The sequence below is a fragment of the Parambassis ranga genome, chromosome 5 (genome assembly GCF_900634625.1).
Source record: "Parambassis ranga chromosome 5, fParRan2.1, whole genome shotgun sequence".
NCBI lineage: Eukaryota > Metazoa > Chordata > Actinopteri > Ambassidae > Parambassis > Parambassis ranga.
The window spans coordinates 7,869,097-7,890,873 of record NC_041026.1 but is presented as its reverse complement, the minus strand read 5'-3'; positions in this window follow the sequence as shown (position 1 = coordinate 7,890,873).

The following is a 21,777-nucleotide window of genomic DNA, read 5'->3' as shown; positions in this document are numbered from 1 at the left end:
TATTTTTATTTTTTTTTCTGTTTTTTAAGGGACATATCAACTAAATGAATCTACGCTGGTAGCTGTAGAAACGAAACTTCAAAGAGCAGATAGAAAGCAAAACAAATATGCAAGTCAATCAGTCGACTTCTCTTCTCCGCTCCCAGCCAGCAAATTTCACCAAGAGACATCAAGGGTAAATGATTGCAGTGATGGTTATCAACCACCAGAAATTCAGTAATACCAATGCATTTTACGAAATTAGGTCTCAAAGAAGAGGAAGACTGAAGAGAAAAAAAAATGAATATAAATTCAATCAGCTCTGCGAACACTGCCTGCATATCAAAGAGAATGAGAGAGAGGGGGGGGGGGGGGGGCAGAAAGAGAAGGCCAAGAGTTTGAAATAAGCTTCAACTTCAAACATCTCCTGATATTCATAAAATGTCTTCAAAACACTGCCGAGCTAAAGCAATGAAAAAGCATTATTTACAATAGAGGCAAAGGAAAAGCTCCAGAGTGAGTCAAAAAGACAGAGAAGGAGAGAGAGAAGGGGCAATTTCCCCTTCCTCAGCTAAGACTCCCCTGTGCTGAGCAGAGAAATAAAACATGGGCTGAAAAACATGACAGTATCCGGTGGAAGTGAGAGAATATGCCTTTAAGATAACACGATCAAGGAAAGGAAGAGGTTCTTTTAGCTGCTCTGGGTTATTCTTATCTGTGTATGGAGCCAGACTGAAGTGAAGCCCTGGTAAATTGGTCTATCCAGTACAGTGAGGCTGAAGGCGGAAAATGTTCAGTGCTGATATTTGTCACCAATGAGACAGACTCAAATATATAGGAGCAGCTGCTTTAAAGGTATTTTTACATACGTGCTTTAAATGTGACACCACGTTCATCCAAACAGGTGCCATAATAACCAAAGACAAGACATAAAAAATCTTTAATTTTAGGTTTAGGCACATGAAGGAGGTGATATGAGCAACAAGAACACAAACAGAAATACACCAGATTTTCATATGACTCTTTTTAAGCACAGAGCCCTGTTGAAATGCAAGGAATTATTATTTTTCCCCATGCACACATGCTGCGTTTTGACGCCCTAGATGACCTCAAAACGTCACCAAACTTTGCCCAAAATTGTTCCCCTGGGAAAAATTGCTTGGTCAACACTGTCGCCATGAGCGGGCGTGACCAAATGGCTCAGCAGCGCCCCCTAGAATGAGATCTGAGTCCCTGTTAGTCCTACAGACACGAAAATTGGTACACAGATGTATCACCTCAATTTGAGAAAAAAAAGTAGTATTCTCTAAAACACACAGGAAGTCAACCTATCAAAAAAAAAACTGCCATTTTGTGTCTGTCCTGCAGACCACGTACTGCACAAGCCGGCAATGGGGGACAGAGGACGCAAGATGATGGGTGGGGGGTTGCAGCGGCTGCCAGTCCAGCGGACCGACCGCAAGGAGGGCCTGCCATCGCTGCTTGCAGCTTTAATAATAATAACAATTATAATTCTTTGCAGTTCCCTCCTATTTCTAGGATATGGATTCATTTTATATTGACATCCGGGCTTTGCAGAAAGTCACACCTTTGCACGTTCGTGGGGGCGGGGACGAAAACAGCAGCTTCGCAGAAGCGCTTTTCCTTGAAGGAAAATTTGATTGAAGCAGTCTGAGGCGGCCAAATCATTGGATAGTTAAATTAGCCCTGCAGAAGTTCCAATTTAGGTTTGTTGGGTCGCAGCCACGGCTGCTGTGGACTGGTGGACTCAGACACTGCTGACTTGCAAATTTCATTCGCTATAAACAGACATGGCATGAAAGCTTTCTGCATCTCCATCTTATTTTTTTTTTTTTAGGCCACATCGTCAGTTTTCTCTTGTACAGCATATTTGCCTTTTTTTAATGCAACTTCTCCTTCTACCCTAAAAACACCTTTGCTGTTTTTTTATTGTATTTTTCAAAAGCGCAGCATGCAAGCATTACCCTGTTGTTCTCAGCGGAAACCTCATTAAAATGATTCAGGCTGAAAATGCCTCAGAATACGGAAGAAAAAAAGCGGCTCTGTATCTTCCCCTGTTCCTCCTGAGTCGCTGTTAACAGACATCAGCACAGGAATATGCAGAATCTGAATGAAAGAGACACTATTTCATTTGACAAGACAACACTTGTAAAATGTCCGCTGTGTCTCAATTCTTGCTATGTTTGTCACACGTTGTAGGTTGGTCTGACACTGTAAACCATGACTGGTGCCTGAGGTACCAGGCTTGATAGGTATCCCTGTTTTTGTATGATCCAAATAGCTGCTGGCAGGATTAGAAGCACTGCAACACAGGCTGCTGCCACCCAGAGGCCGAGTCGTGGTGGGCTGATGGGCAGTGCCCGTGCTAAGTCAGTTTTGACACAACGGCACAGTGTGTTCAGGTGTGATTCAGATGCACCACACAACAGAGTTTGGTGTCAATTTGCGTAAGTGTACGCTGACGACTCTTTGGTATCATATTATTTCCACTCTATGGTCTATGTCTGCACCCTCTGCTTAGTCTGGAGATCACACATATATATATATATAAATTATCTGCCATCTGGGTGCTGCCATGTTGGAAAAAGACACCATATTGTACAGTAGCAGTCGAGAGGTGGAGCAGCATCGTTGCCGTTTCGCTTGTTCAGCAGCCACACCCATCCCTAAGAAAATGAGCATTTGAACTCAGATCAGCGTGATAAAAACTAGCTAACAAGCTAAAAATGATCTCTAAGAAAAGCTTACTTAGTGTTCAGCTGGGTCTTTCTCCTGTCCGCCAACATGCTATACTGCAGGCAGCCACCAGGGGGCGATTCAGGTGTTTTGGCTTGACTTTTGTTGAGTTTAAATGTGGTCTATCTGTATTAACACTCAACAAACTGAACAATTTGCAGATGCAAATGCCTGTCTTTGTCTAAACTTGATGCAGAATCATGTGTTTTAATAATTTACAGTTACTGAAAAAATTCTACCTGGGAGGGGGGGGGCGGGGGGGTCACAAAGTGCTGCAGTTTTAGATCAAAGCAAATTACCACCATCACTTACCTCTGAAGACAATTCAGCTCGTGACTCACAGGAGGAAAATAAAGGAAAAACTGAACATCTCACTCAGGCTCTATTAAATCCTGCTTTTGTCTTTTTGCTCTTTTGTCATTTACGGTCTTTTGTTAGCACTCTGCACACTGCTGCACCCGTGGCCCCCAAATAAAGTCCTTACATGTCCTGCCAGTACCTGATTATTAGAGCACAGGATCTCAAACTCACTGAACAACAACTTCTGGAAGAAAAGCAGCCAGCTTGGTGAGGATGACCTTTAAGAAAACTTGGTGTGCATTTGCTAAAAGATATTATTCATGACAAAGAATCCCTTTTCCTCAGGACTAATAATTTACTGGACTGTCCATCGGAATAACAGCACAGACTCTTTCGATGGGGAGCTAGGATTGCTGGATACATTGTCCTAAGTTAAACAATCGTGCACACATACAGAGCAGGGCTGCTGAGTGGAGATGAGCAATGACTTAAAGATTCAGATTAACATTTAGATTAACCTCTGTGAATGAGACGGAATTGGTCCGCAGAGATGTCAGTACAAAGCAGGATGATCTATGTGATGCTCTGAGACAGATACGAGGCTAAATGACACCTTAAAGTGATGCAGTGGCATTTGGGGAAATGACCAGCAGCAGTGTAACAGCTGAAAGTTACAGCACTACAGCCCCCCCGATGTTTTAAAGCTTTGGAACAATCTGACTGACCGACAGAGAGTCGTACTGATCCAAGACCTTCATCGACACAATAACTGAACGAACATCTCTTGTCTTACTTCGAATGCTCCTGACTCCCACCGCCACAGAGATGCAGGGAGGTTGCCCCATACACCTTATCTCTTATAATTTCACACTAATCCAGACAGACCCAGATGATTCTGGAGATATCCAGGCACATTTTCTGCTCTGAGGCTCTGAGTGGTAATGTGGCACGAAACAAATGTGACAGTTAATGTGTGGAAGCTGGTGTAATTTTTACAGTATTAAAATAATATACTGCAAATATCAAGTCAAATACAGGGCTGAGATAAGAAGACATGTTCAAAACTGCAGTTCCACCGGCAGCCACTAGAGGCAAAAAGTCAATCCTCATAGACCTCCCTGCTGAAATGTCAAATTTTACAGCAGTAATATACATGTTTAATAAAACTGTTCAGGGTCTATTGATAGGTTTACAGTACATTTTTATTCATATCAACATTGGCAGAGTTACAGGTGTGACTACTTTGAGGAATTAACCCTTTTGCAGTCATGTGTCAATGTAGTTGTCATGAAATTTAAACTAATAACAATAGGAGTGTGCAGCATGTTTTTTTAGTGAAATAGTCGCCCAATTCAATTCAATTCAATTCAATTCAATTCAATTTTATGTATAAACCCAGAGCCTGAGCCCCCTTAAGAGCACTGTAGCAAAGAAAAACTCCCTTTAAGAGGAACAAACACCCGTCTACTTAAGGAGGAACCAGTCCTGCTGCCAGTCGGCCGGGTAGAGGAGGAGAAATTTCATTTAATGTATGGTTTCAGGCAGACTGACCAAATCATCATTGTGACGCGCATGTCAACCTTACCCTGTGTTTTAAAGCCTAACCTTAACCAGGAAGTATTTTAATACTTAACCCCAACCACGAGTGGGAAAACAACATAAACCTCTATGATAATCTATGATTTAGAAGAAAAAGCACAAGCCCAGGATTCTGAGGTGACGGTCTGCTGTTAGTCGGATCCAACTACCCCCACCCCCCACATCCTTCCACCTGATACGGACTTTGAAGGGGAGAATGGCTGATTTGTGCACATGAACTTTTTTTTTTGCAGTCCGTCTTCGGCCATTGACCGAACTGCAGCTCTTGTATGTGGCTTTGTTGTTGTTGGTTACAAAACAAACCTGAACTTTTTTCTACAGAGTGAGATTCAGAGACCAGAGCTTAAAGGCCAACCTCCTTTGTGAAGGGCAAGTTGTGGCAAGTAGTGTGGAGTGGTTCAGTGCTGATGAGAAAACAACTACAGTTCAGCTGAGGGGCTGATGGTCTGGAAAAAAAATTACATCTTGAAAGCTTGTGTGAATGGCTGTCGAGCAGAAGACATGTGTCAGAAATGTGCTTCCAGCTTGATGGTCTGAGGGCTTCCTCTCTCCTCCTGGCTTTGTGTCTCTGTCTCTGCGGCTGTCTATCTTCCTCAGCCTACTGAAAATTGAATACTGCAGAAAGAACGGCCAACAAACCGCTTTGCAAAAATGGTGGAATGACAATGGGGCTGTTAAAACCACTTGGCCATCCTAATGCTCATCCTATCGACATTATTGATTTCCCATTCTGCTAGAAACCCTCATAGCCCTGTGGAAGGAACAGAATCCGCCTCACCCCCACTGTGATGGTCAGCGAACACACACACACACACACACACACAAAATCCAGGAGTGAAAAAGCTCTATGTTTGAAAGCAGCAGTGACCAAAGTCCAAACTTCAAACTCCTCTCACATCAGGCCCTGCCAGTCAGAGAGGAGCGCAGCTTCAGCACAGCGAGCCTCTCCTGCCGCCTGTCTGTTCAGCCTCTTTTCTACTTCACCTGTTTTCCTCTGGAAGCCAGAGGCTCCGACCTTGTGTAACGTCCTCCACCTAACAAATCTTCCTACTTAAGAGAGATTGTCACTTGTTAGCCAGCACCATTAGCTGCTGCTCCTGTCTCTAAATCTACCTGAGAGAGGATGTTGCCCCCTAATGAACACAGCAGCACACTGACAGCGGGGACAACAACAAAACTCCAAAACATTTGCTGCATACAAACACTCACTCAAAGTTACATATCATATATCTATGACCATGTTAGTGTGTTGTAGCAGAACTCACAGCTCTGAACTGTACAGATAGATCAGAGAGATTCTGTGGCTGAAGGTCAAATAAAGCTATAGGAGTATTGGTCATTTTTTGTGTGATTGAAACAACTTGTTTTTCAATAAATCCCCTTTAAGGTCATGTTTAGGGTTAAATCATGCATTCATGAGATTTTATGGTGACAAGCGTTCCCTTCTGCTGACACCAAACCCTGCAAAGTCAACCACTGCAGGGACTGCAGTCTGTCAGGGTGAGGATCTGCCATCATGTTAGTGCCTCCGTATTTGTGATGATGGACAATGCTATCCGTCTGGCTTCAAAAGTGAGTCAATCTCCACAGACCTCCCTGTTAGAATATCCACCTTTATACCAGAAATGAACATGTTTAGTACCCGGTACAAATACTCTGCATAGGTTAGCTCCATTCATGCAGCACGCTTTACCTGTACAGGAAGTTCAGTCGGAAACCCCATGAGTGACACTTCCATGTATATATATTTCCCTTCTCACCCTTATGGGTGGTGTGTGTGTCTTGCTCAATCGCTCGTCCTCTACCAGAGGCCTGGGAGTTTGAGGGTTCTTCGCAGTATCTTAGCTGTTCCTAGCACTGCGCTCTTATGGACTGAGAGTTCTGACGTTGTTCCTGGGATCTGTTGGAGCCACTCACAGCCCCGAGGGTTATAATTACCACAGGGACCACTGTTACCTTCACCTTCCACATCTTTCCTAGCTCCCCTTTTTTCTCCAGTTTCTCATGCTCCTTCTTCCATATGTTGCCATTGTGATTGTGGCCCGGTTGGTTAGCCATCACCAGTTTGTGCGTCTGTATCTGGAAGTCCCACAGGATCTTAGCTCGGGCATTCTCCAACACTTTTGGAGGCGTGTCCAATTTTGACCTTGGGACCTCCAGGCCATACTCGGCAAAGATGTTCCTTGTACACTATGCTGGCCACTTGGTTATGCCGCTCCATGTACGCCCTACCTGCTAGCATCTTTCAACCTGCACCTTACAGCCTGCACCTAGGGCATATATAAAGTATATACACACCCAAACCATGATCTATGTGTAAAATCAAGAAAAGCCTCTGATGTCTCACACACAAAAAACCTTGATCTGAATGACTGGTTTCCAGATTGTCTGCTGTAAACTATCCCATAATCATGTTAATTGGGACATTTATGTTGTCATCTGGCAATTTAATGTTTTTGTGCAAATGAATCTGAAATGCAGTGAAAAAAACATTCTTCATTATGTTGTCATAAAAACAGTAATGAGGATGTTGGTGTCAGTGTCATGTTTTCATGATTTGTCAAACTGCTCTAATTTGATTGTCTAAAAGAGAAGAAATCTGAGGAGCAGAATATTGATGGTGATGATTTTTTTTTTTTTTTTTTTTTTTTTTTTTACATTTCTGCTTGGAAGGATCTTGTTCCCTCTAAAATGACAATGCCAATTATGAGTACCACTACTTACTTTTATCATTGTGCTCTATTACCGCATTACTTTTGTCAGAACTGGCACATGGATGGAAAAATTAATAAGAGTATGAGGAAGCCCGCTGAGCAGAGGCCTGACTAATCACAGCCTGCCAACATCAGAAAGTTGCCCGGCCTGTCTCTGCGGTCACCGCTCTGGAAGCAGAGCAGCAGGAAGTAGACAGAGACGCCGCTTCACTGTTAAAGTGTCAACTCTCCATGAAAAGCTCTGATATTAAAACGGCTCTCACCTGAGCCATGACGCTTTTATCTTCACAATGTGATGAGGACGGACCTGTCAGTCTCTCTTTTTCTGTATAACCGGAGCCTCAGATTCTCCAGTCTTTCAGAGAAGAATAAAGTAACGCTCTGAATGACCATTCATCGACCCGTCCAAATGGAACCATTGTTGAGAGGGGAAAACTGAGGGAACGGCTGCGGCTCCTGTGGCCACCACATTATGAAGAAGATGATAGATGTATTGTAAGAGGTCTTTCAGACTCTCCTGCCTGTTCGACCATGCTCTAACTGAGTGGGACCCATTAGTGCTCATGGTCTTGGCCTGGAGAATCTATAGAACAAGGAAGTCAAACATGTTCGATGAGCAACATCCATTCAGCTGCCTCTGCAAACAAAACTGTGCTCAGAGTGCACCGGTCCACAACACACACACACACACACTGCAGCTCTCTGACTCACAAGGTCTTTTATCTTAAGAAGCACTTTCTGAGAAAATACAACCCTTCCCTTATCAACAATACCACTTAATTTAACACAGGAAATGTGTGGAGGTCTGAGTACAGACTGAAGACTGAATGAAGAAATTTGAGATTTCTAATAACGACACCTGTTCAGTTAAATTACATAACTAGGAGACAGAAAAATGATGTTGAGTCCGACATACTGTAGGAAAACAAAGTAATATTACAGTAACTCTAATTACAGGAAGAACTGTGCACAACAAGCTTTACACAAAAGCAGCTACAAGGTTAGATAGCACTTCTTCAAATGGCCACTTGAGTCCACCCCGAGACGTCCATGTGGGGATGTCCAACAGCAGAAATAAACATGTTCATGACCAAACCTACTGATTCCGGTTTTATTAAATGACACTTTCTGACAAATGGCAGCCATCTTCATTGGGTCCAGGTAATGTCTCCCAGCAGAAACACAGGAGTGATGGCTGCTGGGAAAGGGCCTCTGTATACCTTTGTATATATTCCAATAGAAATCAGCCTTTTCTAACTAGAATAGTCATTTACCACATTAACAATGTCTAGACTGTAGTCTGATTACTTTAATGTTATCCGCATTGAAAAAAAGTTTTTTAAAAACATAAAGACATTTCCAAGTGACCCCACACTTATGAACAGTAGTGTATATATTATTATCATTATTATTATTACTAATAGGAGCCAGTGTTATGTGAGTGTTAACAAGTGATCATGGCAACACATCCTCATTAAAGAACGCCACATTTGGCCAATATTTCCTCCAGTTTACATAGTTTATGTTGGATGGTGAGATATAGGCCAACATCAGCAAATATACAGTAAAGTGTTCCTTTACACAAACGAAGCTAAACCTAAATTTGAAAATATATCTTTAACATATTTATACCACAAAATGTCACTACAGCATCCAGCAGGTAATTCATTGATTAGGAATCTGCACTGATGCATTAAAAAAGAAAAGGTCACACAACTTACTGCTGTCCTTTCATACACACAATAACACGCTGCAGTTGTTTCTCACCTTCCATCCTTATTTAAAGTGAAGAATAGGACATAATGAAGAGGCTGCGTACAAGAAAACAGAGAGTGAGGGGCACACGGTCAGCCAAAGATCAGCAGGTTGTATCCATTCATTGGCTGCATTGTTTTCTCTCCGTTTTCTCTCTCTCTCTCTCACTCTCTACGGTACAACCATGAAAAATTGCTGCGTCCCATGAGAGGTGACCTGCTTATGTAGTGCGCTTCCCCTTTAACCTAGCTGTAAGCCATTCTCACCTGTCAGATCCGTGCTCGGATGTGTACTTAGGTGTGTATGAGTGTGCATTCTGCACAGGTTCACATGTACGTGTGTGTGTGTGTGTGTGTGTGTGTGTGTTTTTCATACAAAAAGAAAAGCAGTTTTTTCTCAGCCCCTGTCAACAGCCCAAAGCCATCCACATGAATCCTCCAATTTCTATCTCCCTTTGCTTCACCCGCTCCGTCTCTTACACACTGAGACACAATACTGTACTTTCATTGTAAAGTTTAAGAACTCTGCTGTCTGTAGTCGTAATGAATAATGCAAGTTATTCTGTTAGTTACTCTGAGGTGCACACTCTATGTATGACAATGTGTTCAATATATTATTTTCTCCAGCATGTGTGCTCATACAATCGGCCCGGCGTTATTTACACAGTCTGCCTCTCAAACATTCAATCAGGTACAGAAAATTGAATGCTCTGTATCTTTCTCAGAGCAGCTCAGACGCAGTTTATATCGGGAAACGCCACTAACCTTCCATCTCCTCTCCATTCATCTGCCTTTACCCTTCTGTTCTGCCGCTGTAATCACAACTGTAATGGATATTTACAATGGTTTGACTCATACATTTGAAGTGATGTTAGAGAAATAATGAAGTGGTGCTTAATATACATACACAGAATGACACTGAAGGACATGTTCTCCAACACACTTGAGCTAATAAGGATATTTTCTCAGTTGAAGCTGCTACTGGGAGGAGCGCAACAGGTGCTAATGAGCGCCTAATAATACAGAGAAGGTCGTTCATTACTGTCTTCAAAGTATTCTAACATTTATAAATACAATGCTGCTTTGCTTCTACAAATTTGGACAAATTAAGAACCGCACACGTCCAGCTAAACACGTCTACTCCCTGTCTGCTTTTATCTTAAAATCTGCCACTTCTCAAATCTGTTGAATGGTAAGATGATAAACGCAGTGGTCAAAGAGCGGTAAGTGTTGGTCTGAGGTCAGAGTGTGATGCTCCATGACGACCTTTGCACCCTGCTCTCTGTGTTTATCAGGAAATGGTTGTTCATTGTCAGCAGTAGAATCTAAATGCTCTGCTTGATTCTTCTTCAGTTAGCTAACTCCACATATTTATATGTTGTTCTAACCCAAAGTGTAACATTCAGATGTATTTAAGTACAAAATGGTGACAATCATTCCTGGACAGCAGTGGTCAAACAGAGGTGGATTGTTAATCAATAAGTAAGAGTACGTTATTACTGCATGTAGCTATACGCCCTCCTGTGGTCATACAAATAAGTGCAGGTGAAATAATTTGCCACAACAGAACTATGAGAACTTCAAGCGATGAGCAGTTAGGTTTGTTATTTTGTGCATGACAGGAACTGCAGCTGGAAAAAAAGGAACCATAAGCACCTGGTAGTTGTCAAAGGATGCTGATTGGTCCAGACCACCCATGACTATAACATGAAGCAGAAAGCCGGATTCTTAGAGTGGAGGAGGATATTCTTGGTCTTGTAATATTTTTAACCATGTGTTAGAAAAAAGGGCAAACCTGTCAAATCTGTGCCACCAGCGTCCTTTTTGTGGACTTTGTTGGTTCTTAGACTACTGGGGAGGCCCGTGTTGTTGGCAATCAATCTGTTTTGTCATTAATTTGTTGCACGCAGGTCCCTGGACTGAGAAAGCCTTGATTATTTTATGACTAATGAGTGGGAATAAAAGGCATTTGTGTCTGTCTTTCATTTCTAAAATAAAACTGCAGCGTTTTTGTTCTCAGATTTACTTAAAGGAACAAAAAAAAATAAAAAAAACCGAAAGTGCACCCGCAGCATTCAGCAGCAATGTCGCTTTATGAAAAACAGAATTAATAGAAAGGTTACTGAATCCATTAAGTAGAAAACACAATAATCTTCTCTAAAATGACAAACCTATTTGAAAATTACAGGGGGTGGGAATGGGGACGGTGTTTTGTTTTCGGAGTTCTTATTTTGAAAGCTAATTAGCTAAATGTATTCACACCATCCCTTTGAATATGTCGTGCATTTGAAAATAGTTTTTTGTTACATCATTTTGATCATTATTTTTGTTCAAAGGCTGGAACTAAATGTGTGTTTTTTTCACCTCGGGTCTTTAGTGTCTATGCTACTTGAAAAAAACACCAGAGGGAACATGCTGAAGGTCATGGAGTTGTCAAAACACTGTGTGTCTTTAGACACCAGTAAACACTGCAGCCTTTTGTGGTCATTTGTCAAGAGCAATTGTGGAGAATAACATCAAACAGCGAAAACACTCTTAAGTTATGCAAATTAACCACATGAGAATTAGCCAAGTGTTTGGACCTTAAATCTGGATGGATGCATAGGGAAATGTAACACACATGTAACACACACAAATAATCTGTGTGTGTGTGTGCATCAGCTGAGATCCGTGGTGCATTTGAGGGACGGGTTTCATTGTCAGTCTGCCGCTCTAAGCTGGCTCATCATGTCATTTGGTGATTAGGCCTTTGTGGACCGGCTGTTTCAGAAGCAGAGGCCTGCTCCTCAGACACCTCCCTCCCTCCCAACTCTCCCCTCGCCTCGCCTCATCTTCCTTGTTGAAGCTGCAGTCTCGCACGCCTCTTTTTGTTCAGGCTTGGCCAAGAGAGTGTAGAGAAAACAGTGTGTAGAAGTGTTCTGTTATCCCTGCATACCTCCTTGCGGGTCTGAAGATGCGTAATTTTCTCACAACAAGGGTTCCCATGATAGCTCTCTGCTTTGAGTAGCTATTAATGCCCTTTCTTGCTCAGTGGTTTGTCAAATGCATTAATCTGAGGCTTGGCAATGGATGGGAAGAGGCAGAGGAGGGGAGGAGGGGAGGGGAGAAGGGGAGGGGAGGAGAGGAAAGGAGAGAGGAGGGGAGAGGAGGGGAGGGGGGAGGAAGAGACGAGGAGAGGACAGGAGAGGAGAGGAGAGGAGAGGAGAGGAGAGGAGAGGAGAGAGGAGGGGAGGGGGGGAGGAGGAGACGAGGAGAGGAGTGGAGAGGAGAGGAGAGAGGAGGGGAGGGGAGGAGGAGACGAGGAGAGGAGAGGACAGGGGGAAAGGAGGTTTCTTCCTTTATGTTTTTAAAGCTGATCATCTCCGGCCGTAGCAGAGCTCTGAGCACCTGCCTCCCTGCTGTAGTCTTTAAGTCTTTCTGTCTAAACACTGACCTCCAGGAAGCGACGCCATAATTGCTTTAAAATGACTTCACCTGCTTCTCTGTAAGCTCATTTCCCTCTTATCACAGCAGTTTGTTGTGTTGAATCATAAACCGACCAGATCAAACATTATCTTCGCTCCTCCCAGCTTCACCACTGATGGCTTGTGTTGTTGTTTTTTTTGCTCTGCAGCTGTTTGTGCTGCAGTTGTTTTTTACGGAGGGACGGCCTCGTTAACACTTTGGAGAAAGTTTAAATAAAGGTGCATGGCTTGGCTGTGACTCGCCGACACGGAGCTTCCAGAACAGACCTCGTACATGTAAAGCATAAAGAAAATGGTACACACTCCCTGCAATTGTAGATAAAGACTTAACAAGTGCTAAACTAATTATGAACATATCAGAGATAAAACGTAGCGAGCATGCAGTCACACTTGTTTCCCTTCTGTTCGTGCTCTGACTACTGATTGCCACGTCAGTTTATGTGCAAACAACTTCATGATTATCTGTTTAGTAAACTCTGGAAATTTGAGTTAGATTAGCGGTGTTTGCAGGATCAAAGAAAACGACACACATTAGCGAGCAGTCAGAACAGTAAGGGGCTGCCCATGGGACGTGTCGAGCGGAGGAGATAAACACGCAACCCAAGAACTCCACATCTCTGCGGGTAATTACACAGGACTTCAGGGGCTCTTTGTCTGTGGGAAATGAGTTGTGCGTCATGTACGAGCAGAGTAAAGCAGCCCTCTGGATTCATTAGATCTCGTATCTAAACAGAGAATAAATAAAAGAATATTAATGCATCTGTGCTGTGGCTCTGCTTTCCACTGATTTTATACAATTACTCAGACATACACAAACAAGGCAGTAATGACCTGTTACACTGGGGCAGAAGTTATCAAGGGAAAATTTATCTTAAGGGCGTTCGCTGGCGAGGGTTTTCTTTCCAGCTCAGTAACATCAAGAGCAGGGAATTAATTCAAAGAAGATGGCCGCTCTGTTAATTGACAGAGTGCTTTCATTCCATGAATCCATTGAATCCCTTTAATGTACATGAATATGTTACAGAGGTTTTTTCCACCATTGTGCACAGACATGTTTGATGTTCAAAGAGGACGGCTGTGACAGCAGTGACGCTTTTTTTTTATTTATTTTTTTTTTTATTTTGAACTCACTGGAATTCTGCTGCAGCAGCCAGTCGGTCCCTTGTTGGGTGTTTAGCGTTTGGCTTCAGTTCAGTGTCACCTTCTGGCTCATGGGCTGAATGGAGGCTCGCTGCTAACTCCCCTGCATAGCAATGACACACAGCCAGGACACCAGTGAGGTCCTGTTGATCTACTCTGAAGGCTACTGATGCATTTATGCACATAGTTGTTGTCTGTTTCTACAGAGAACAGATGGTGACATCTTTGATTTATCTTTGTTTAAACCTCCAAACATCTGAAAAGAAAGAAAAGCAGAAAGATGAAGCAGCTACTGTGCTGGCTGGAGTCATCCCCTCACTCCCCCCTCACTACTCCCCCCTTTCCTTTCTGATCACCCTCTATTCCACCCTCTTCTTCCTCCTCTCCCTCCTCCTCTTCCTGACCACCACCCTCCCTCACCCCTCTACCTTTACCTGAGCCTCGCATTTCCCAAGAGGCATTAAACTCACTGGCCCTGTTTGATTTAGGCAGGTCGGGTGTCAGTGTTCGCTACAAGCCCATGGTGAACCATGAATAATGGATCTGCCACAGGTCTGACTCCCCCCCTGGGACTCCCAGCTGCCCCCTTCCCTCACTCCTGCTGTGACCAGAATAGTCAATGTCCCATTAACAACCAATGATTCATAAAGCTTCTCACCGCCAGCTCACAAAAAAAAAACAGGAAATGTGCAAAAATAGAGAGAGAGAGAGAGAGAGAGAGAGAGAGAGAGGGGAGAGAGAGGGTTAATGGGAGGAAGATAACAGCATGTTCCTGATGCTTATATGTTTGTATTCATGAATAACATGAGTTAATAGCAACTGGACATATGGCTTTACTGAAGAAGCTTCTCTCTCTCTCTCGCTCTCTCTCTGCAAACATCTGGGTACAAGGCTTCAAAGAATAACCAACAGAACAATCAACAGTTGCTGTGCTCATTTACAAAGTGAGTTTTTCAGCTTTTAGATGTAGAATTCTTATGAGGTTCTACAACGAAAGGATTTCAAGACTTCCCGCTTCCCCATTAAGCAGGTCAGAAAACTCAAAGTCCCGCCTGGAGCGTCTCCATTCCCCGTGGCTTCTTTACATTTGGTGTTGATCCTGTTCTACAAAGTTCTGCAGTTTAAAAGGGCAGACATTTACAGAGCATTGTTTGGGTTGTATGATTAATGTTAAAGGACGCTTCCACCCACTGTTACTACTGCATGCTGCCTTTTTTTTGCTTGTTTACTTCTTCTTCTTCTTCTATCTTGGAAAAACTACAGTAGCTCCTCCTTGACACAACATCTATTTGAAAATAGATCCTTTACCTTATCCCGTTGGTGTGTGTGTGACATCAAACCAGGGTATATACAGCAATCCCTAAGTAAAATGTAATACTTTTTAATACCTTTTTTACTACCTTTAATTGTTTTTTAATTGTGTACTCTGATTTTGACATAAAATGCTATACACAACAGAGCAGATTTCAAGACTCACTAATGTAACGGTTGTTGCTGGTTGCACTAGTTTGTGCTGGTGGTGGTGCAGCAGCACAGAAAGTTGAGAGTGGTAGAGTTCACTGCTCTCACTGACCGCGCATGTATGTTTTACTGGATTGCATATGCGACCGAAGTGCGTTAGCTCCCATCCAGTTGGTAGTAAATATTTTTGCAAACCGAACGATAAGCCAGTTATTCTCTGCTGCAGGCCTGAGCTAGTCCCTAAATGCTGGGTCTTCCACCCAGCTGTCAGAAAACGTGCATTTGCCCATGATGACAATAGCTGAGCGTGCAGTGTTTGAAATGTCAAACAACCACTGAATATGGCGTCAAACAGCTGAGATGAGGATCTAGATATGGCTAAAACCCACGCAAACTTTAGCAGATAGTTTCAATTAAAATAGGAATAGTCTGGAAAAAACTATACCTATTTTAAAAAAATACTACCCACTTTTAATGGCCTTACATTTTTCAAATTTTAATTTATCACCTTTTATTACTTTTAAAAACCCAGTGGACACCCTGCAAACAGAAAATATGTGTCATTTACACATGTTCTGCTTTGATAATTAAATATGTGTGCTGCAGCCATCTGGATTAGGTGCAGTCTATCATGAGCGTGCATGTGGGTAAAAATGTGGGCACAAAGTCTGATGTGTCATTTAAATCATTAATCACTAAATGAGTGGTGCATCAACTATAATTTGCAGTAACAAAAATACTGAAACACATAATCACAGCTTAGTATGTGAATCCCTCGCTGATAAAACCCTGACGTCACACTGCACCAACACTTCACGTTAAACAGTGAATTCCACAGCAGATTATCTTCAACATCAACTCTCATCATGGACGGCCATGTTTACTGCTCCTGCTCATCCTCTCCCCACTGCCCTGCTAATCCAGGTGACATTTACTGTACACTCCCCTTTGTCATTTCACCTCCAACCACCATACTCTCTCTTTTTTTTCCCCCCATCAGTCCTCCCTCCCTCACTATCTGCCAGCTCGGCCTCTTAAATGTTGAAATATGACCAGAACGGAGCAGGGGACAGTTTCTCCATCACGCTGCTGCTGATAACAGCCCTTTGTTCCCCAAAGCAGAAAAACCCAAGTAACAGAAACAGATTTATCTGATTTCCAGAGAGACAGACTCACCCACCTGTTGTGGTGAGCGGTGAGCAGTTGGAGGCCGTTTTGATATCTGTGACTTGTTTGCTTCTTTAATATGCACCTGGCTCCGGCACAATCAATGCTGTGCCGCTCAGGCTGTTAGAACGCAGCTCTGGACATATGAGGCAGAGCAGCAGGCGCAATGTGTTGACAGAGATACACAGACATACAAAGTAACCTCGGCCTGCCTGAAGTGTACCAAATCGTCACAAACATAAGAAACATAACATAAGAAAACACCTCTAAAAATGAGATTGTCTTTTTATGGAGGATCGAAACTTTTACGTGCTAATAAATGCACATTTATTTACACTCAGAAGAGCCTTTCAGTGTCAGTGGACTTCATGATGACCATCCTGAACTCAGCAGTTCAAAAGTCGAGCATGCAACACAACAGCAGCTGAGGAGGTTATGATGCTAACTACACACACATTTGTTTTTTTAAAAAATGACACACAATAGCTTCCCAGACTCCGTACTGTAGAGGACTAGCTTCTCCCAGTAGCTGGTAGCTGCAGACTGGCCTGTGGTCAGGATCAGGGAGACGATGATGATGATGATGGTGTGAAGGATGATGGTGTACTTATGTTGTCATTAATTGTGTGCCTGCTGTGGCACGCTGTCACATGAGCTATGACTTCTATCTATTCGCACTTCAACACACTGGGAAAAAACAACAACGGTTTCCATAGCAACAATACTAACACCCATGCACAAAGGTGACTCTTATGGCAACCTTCAGCCAGTAACACTTTCAATACAAGCTATATTATACATAAGCATTTTATTATTAAAGGCAACAAAAAATTATCTCTTGAAACTAAGGTTAGAAGTTCGTCCTATAATTAGGATAATACGATATTATTACAACTATTACTACAAGAAAGTCAGGGGCTCCATGAGTGTATTCAAAGGATCATAGCGGGTGCTGCAGGCATCCATATGGACACACCAGTCATTATGGAGACACAGGTGCATGCACACACACCTCATACACACCAAGCATCATTTTTTTAACAAGCACGCACGCACACACACACACACACACACACATATATACAGAGCAGAGAATCCATTACAGAGACTTTATAGAAAGCCTGCTATACCAGATAATCCCCCATAAGTATGCAGGTATGAGGGCAGGTATATATATATAAATATATATATATACAGCTGGAACCTGTCTGTCAAAACACACCCCCACCACTAATACTGCAATAAAGGACTATGGGGGATAATAGGCGAAAGTGATGCTGCCTCACTGTGGAGCTGTGAGCTCCTGTACCATTCAAACAAATATGCTCTTTGAAGTCTACAGAAGTCTGATTAGGTGACCGTTGCAATTTAAAATGCAGTCAGAGGTGTCACTGCTGATCCAAATGAGAGTTAGGACACAAAGCAAAGTTTTTTTTTTTTTTCCTGTGAGGTCAAAGACTTAAAATAACAACATTTCAGTGCAAGGCACCTTAAAAGTCTGAACTGTACGCCCCTCTTTAACACCCTCCTTACTGTCTCAGTCACATTTAACAGCATTAATAACACTTTTATTTCTGTTTTAACCATGCAGGTCTATGGGGTTACTTCTACCTCCACTCACCTGTGCAGTAACTGTGAATATGTATACTGTTTTTGGATTCTATTGTATTCTATATTTTATTGGTAGTCTATTTTATCATGTATATATCTTTCTTAACTTATCCTTTGCTGTCTGTATCTGCTATTGCAAAAATGCAATTTCCCCATTGTGGGACTAATAAAAGGTTTCTTAATCTTAATCTTAATCTTACCTCACATTTGGGGGGCAGCATCTAGTGGACACTGGAGGAACTACAGCTTTTGACACGTGATCAGATGAGCAAATAAAGCATCTTAGTCCCAGACAAGACACTTATGACACATATGACCGCAGTGTTTAGTGTCAAAGGAACACGTACAGCTGTTTTAGACAGACTGAAAGTATCAGCCGCCAGCTTCAGTGTGTGCTGAGTGTTGGACTGAAACTCACACACAGACATGTGTGCCTGGACTGGAGAAGAGGGGAGAAGGTTTTCCAGCTCTGTGACTTCTGAAGCAAAATGAATGCTTATCTGACTGACAGACTCTGTAAACTTGACAGGAATGACGAAAGCCCAAACAAACTGTGATGTGACAATACTGGCCACTGCTGAGCCACTGGCAGATGATGGCTGTACATGCAGATTGTTGGACAGGTGGCTGAAAGACAGGCTGGACAACTCGAAAAAAAAACATGGCACTGTAAACCAGACAAAAAAAAGATACGCAGAGGAAAATGTGGATCAGACAACAAGTCTGATAGGCTGAAGGGCTCGCTGGTGATCTCACCTTTCTTTTGTTTGTGCCTCTAACCAGCTGCATAAGCAAACTGGCTGGCTGAGAAATTGGAGCACACTGAACTACAGCCTGTCATGTGAAATAAAGGCCAGACAGTTTATGTTTTACCGGCAAATGTCCTTATCAATACAAGCTAAAGCGGCTCCAAGCATAATTGTCCTGTTTATCAGTTCTATTACAGCCCTTCTAGAGGCATCTAGCTGGGGCAGTAATAAATAAAGACCAGGTACTGTGCTGCGCTGCCATTCCCCCATCTCAGTTGATAGATCTCTAATAAACAGTGCATCCCTCACAAAAAAGAATTATGCTATCTATTTCAATGTCTTCTAGAGTGCTACACCTCCCATACCAAAGCAATTACCAGCAGAGCCCAATGCTACCATGGAGGTCATCATTTATAACCCTAGAGGTTTAAAATGAGCTTCACTGTTATCAAGTTTTACTTCTTTACCTATATTTGCCGTCAGAAAAATAAAATGGCATCCATGATTAAAGGAGAAGTGATTCAGGCGCTGAGTGATGACTGCATGTGATGTGAGTGTGTAATATAAAGCTAACATGGTCTAATTCAAGTACAACATAATATAATAAATAATACAGAGGACTTTAATTCAATATCACACCAGTTTGTCCCTGCAAAGAAAAAAATGCATGCTGAGAAGTGCTGGTCTAGGAAAAAAATGTTAATATCACAGACCTGCAGCACCTCCTCAGCTGTGACAAGTTTACCTTTAACCCCCCTAACACGGATCTGTCATGTGTGCCATGGGCGGGAGTTCTGTGGAGCGTAGGAGAGTTGATGTAAAATAGTTTGAGTTTAGTTTTTGGAATCTCTCTCTTGTCTCGTCTTGTTGCACATTTATAGCTGTTTATGAAGAGAAATTCGATGAAAATTCAAATCCGTTGTTTTACTTTTCTTGTTATTACACAGTGTTCTGAGCATTTATAACATAATAACAAATATGTGCCACAGGTAAAATAATGAATACAAAGAACATTTTCTGACAGAATCATTAAAAAAGAAGGCTATGTTATAATTATAGTAGTGAAAGGGTTAATCATTTCATTGTTCTCTTTAAAAAATGTAGGAATAATGAAGGAAAATGTCTCCAGTAGTTTGTGTGGTGAAAATAAATGTATAGATTTTAATATTTTCAGTTCACATGCTGACCAAAAGGTGGATAAATATAAATAATGAAGATGCTTTTTTATGGTTATTTAAGTTAATTTATGAATTGAAGAGGCACCAATCAGACAGCATCCACTGAAAGTTACTGCACAAAGAACGTGTATAATCTGGCCAGTTTATTGTCAGTGTATGTGTTATTATTTAGCTGAATGTTTAAGGAGGGAGAGCTTTAATTTAATCCAGTAAAAGAGCAAAACAATAGTAAAACAATAATAAAACCTCACCGCAGTGACTCCAAAGATCCATCTCTCAGCATCATCCTGCCATTTTACTATCACACAGAAGATTGTGTAACTTATGTTACATCTAAATATATGCCAGAAAGAATATCAATAATTTGACAATTGTCAGCTTGTTACTGCTCGTGCACCGCTGAAAGCTGCCGAGGCTCCTCTGCTCCTCTGCTGCACAGACAGAAACACACAGCAGAGGATGAACCTGTTGTGACATTGTGTGTCATTGTGGGAGTGAATTAGAAGCTACAAAGAAAACAGCTTAGAAACTGAAAGCAAAGTGATTGAAAAAGAGAGGAGATGAAGTGCGGAGGACACAAGGCAGCAGCGATTAATATCATTTGCCGGTAAATCCAGGTTTCCCTGCTTTTCCAATCACAGCTGACGCTCGGAGCCAAGGCAGCGCCGCGAACTGGGACGGCTTCACAATCCCCCAGCTCAGAAGTATTGTTATGTCTCTTGGGTATTATCTTACAAAGCCCATTATGCTGCAGAAACAAAAAGGAGACACAGGCCCGGAACTGTAGTGACTCCAGCGCTCCACACACACACACAACTCACACTCCTGCACGCACGCTCAGTGGTTTAATCTTTGTGAAGATATGTATTATCAGTACAAATCCCAGCGTGTCCCCGGATTACTGATATGTGTGCATGCAGCTGTGCACCATTAAAAACAGATGTGACATCTTCATATCATAAAGTCTGCCAGACAGATAATGTGAGCACGGCAAAATCAGCAATGTGTAAACAACACGTAAACAAACGCCCCAACACTGGCGCCACCATAACCCACTGGAGCTTATCACTTCATGTGGGGACAGACAATGAATTAAGCTGGTGGAGTTATAATCACTGGTGCTGTCACTTCCTCATTCATATGTGTGAGCCTGGACTCACAGAAGCACACAGAACAAGCCGACCGCGGTCACTGTGAGACGATGCATCATCTCCATCCATCACCGTCCACAGTTCAAGAGGAACCACAGCTTTTTAGATAACTGCTGTTTCCACATCACCTTATATAAAGCACAGCTTAAGTACCGTTTACTGTAGCACTAAACAGCACCGAGCCTGTGTCGTTTGAGTCAGGGAATATATTCCTGCAAAAAAAAAAAAAAAAAGACACAACCCTGGCAGCTGTTCAAAGAGCTTTCAAATTGTACTGCCACCGATCTTCATCTAAAAGCTCAACTTATCTATGTTTTAGAGGCTAGTCAACACTTGGCGGTGAAAAGAGCTTCAGCTCGCTGGAGAGGGAACTTTCCAAACCATGCTGGCAGATCAGCTTTGTAAACTTACTAACTTTGTTGGCTGGGCCTCTGAGAGATTTAAGGTTTTTTTGTAGGATGGCAGATCTGTCAGGGAACATGCACTTGAAGGCATCATGCAGGGAGTGATGCGTTGATAATATCGCCTGTGTGCTTCTGTCTCGTCAAGTTTGTTCTTATGTAAGAATAGGAGCCACAGTTTGTGTGACTCCTCTTGGCTTTTCCTTAATTGTAAAGGATGTTTTGGACAAGGTGTCCTGTTCCAGTTCAGAAGAAGCAGGACATGGGAGGCAACAAAAAGAAAGCTTTACTCACTCTTATACTATAATAAAACACAAAAAAACTTCAGGCAGGGAAACACAATTGCAGAGAA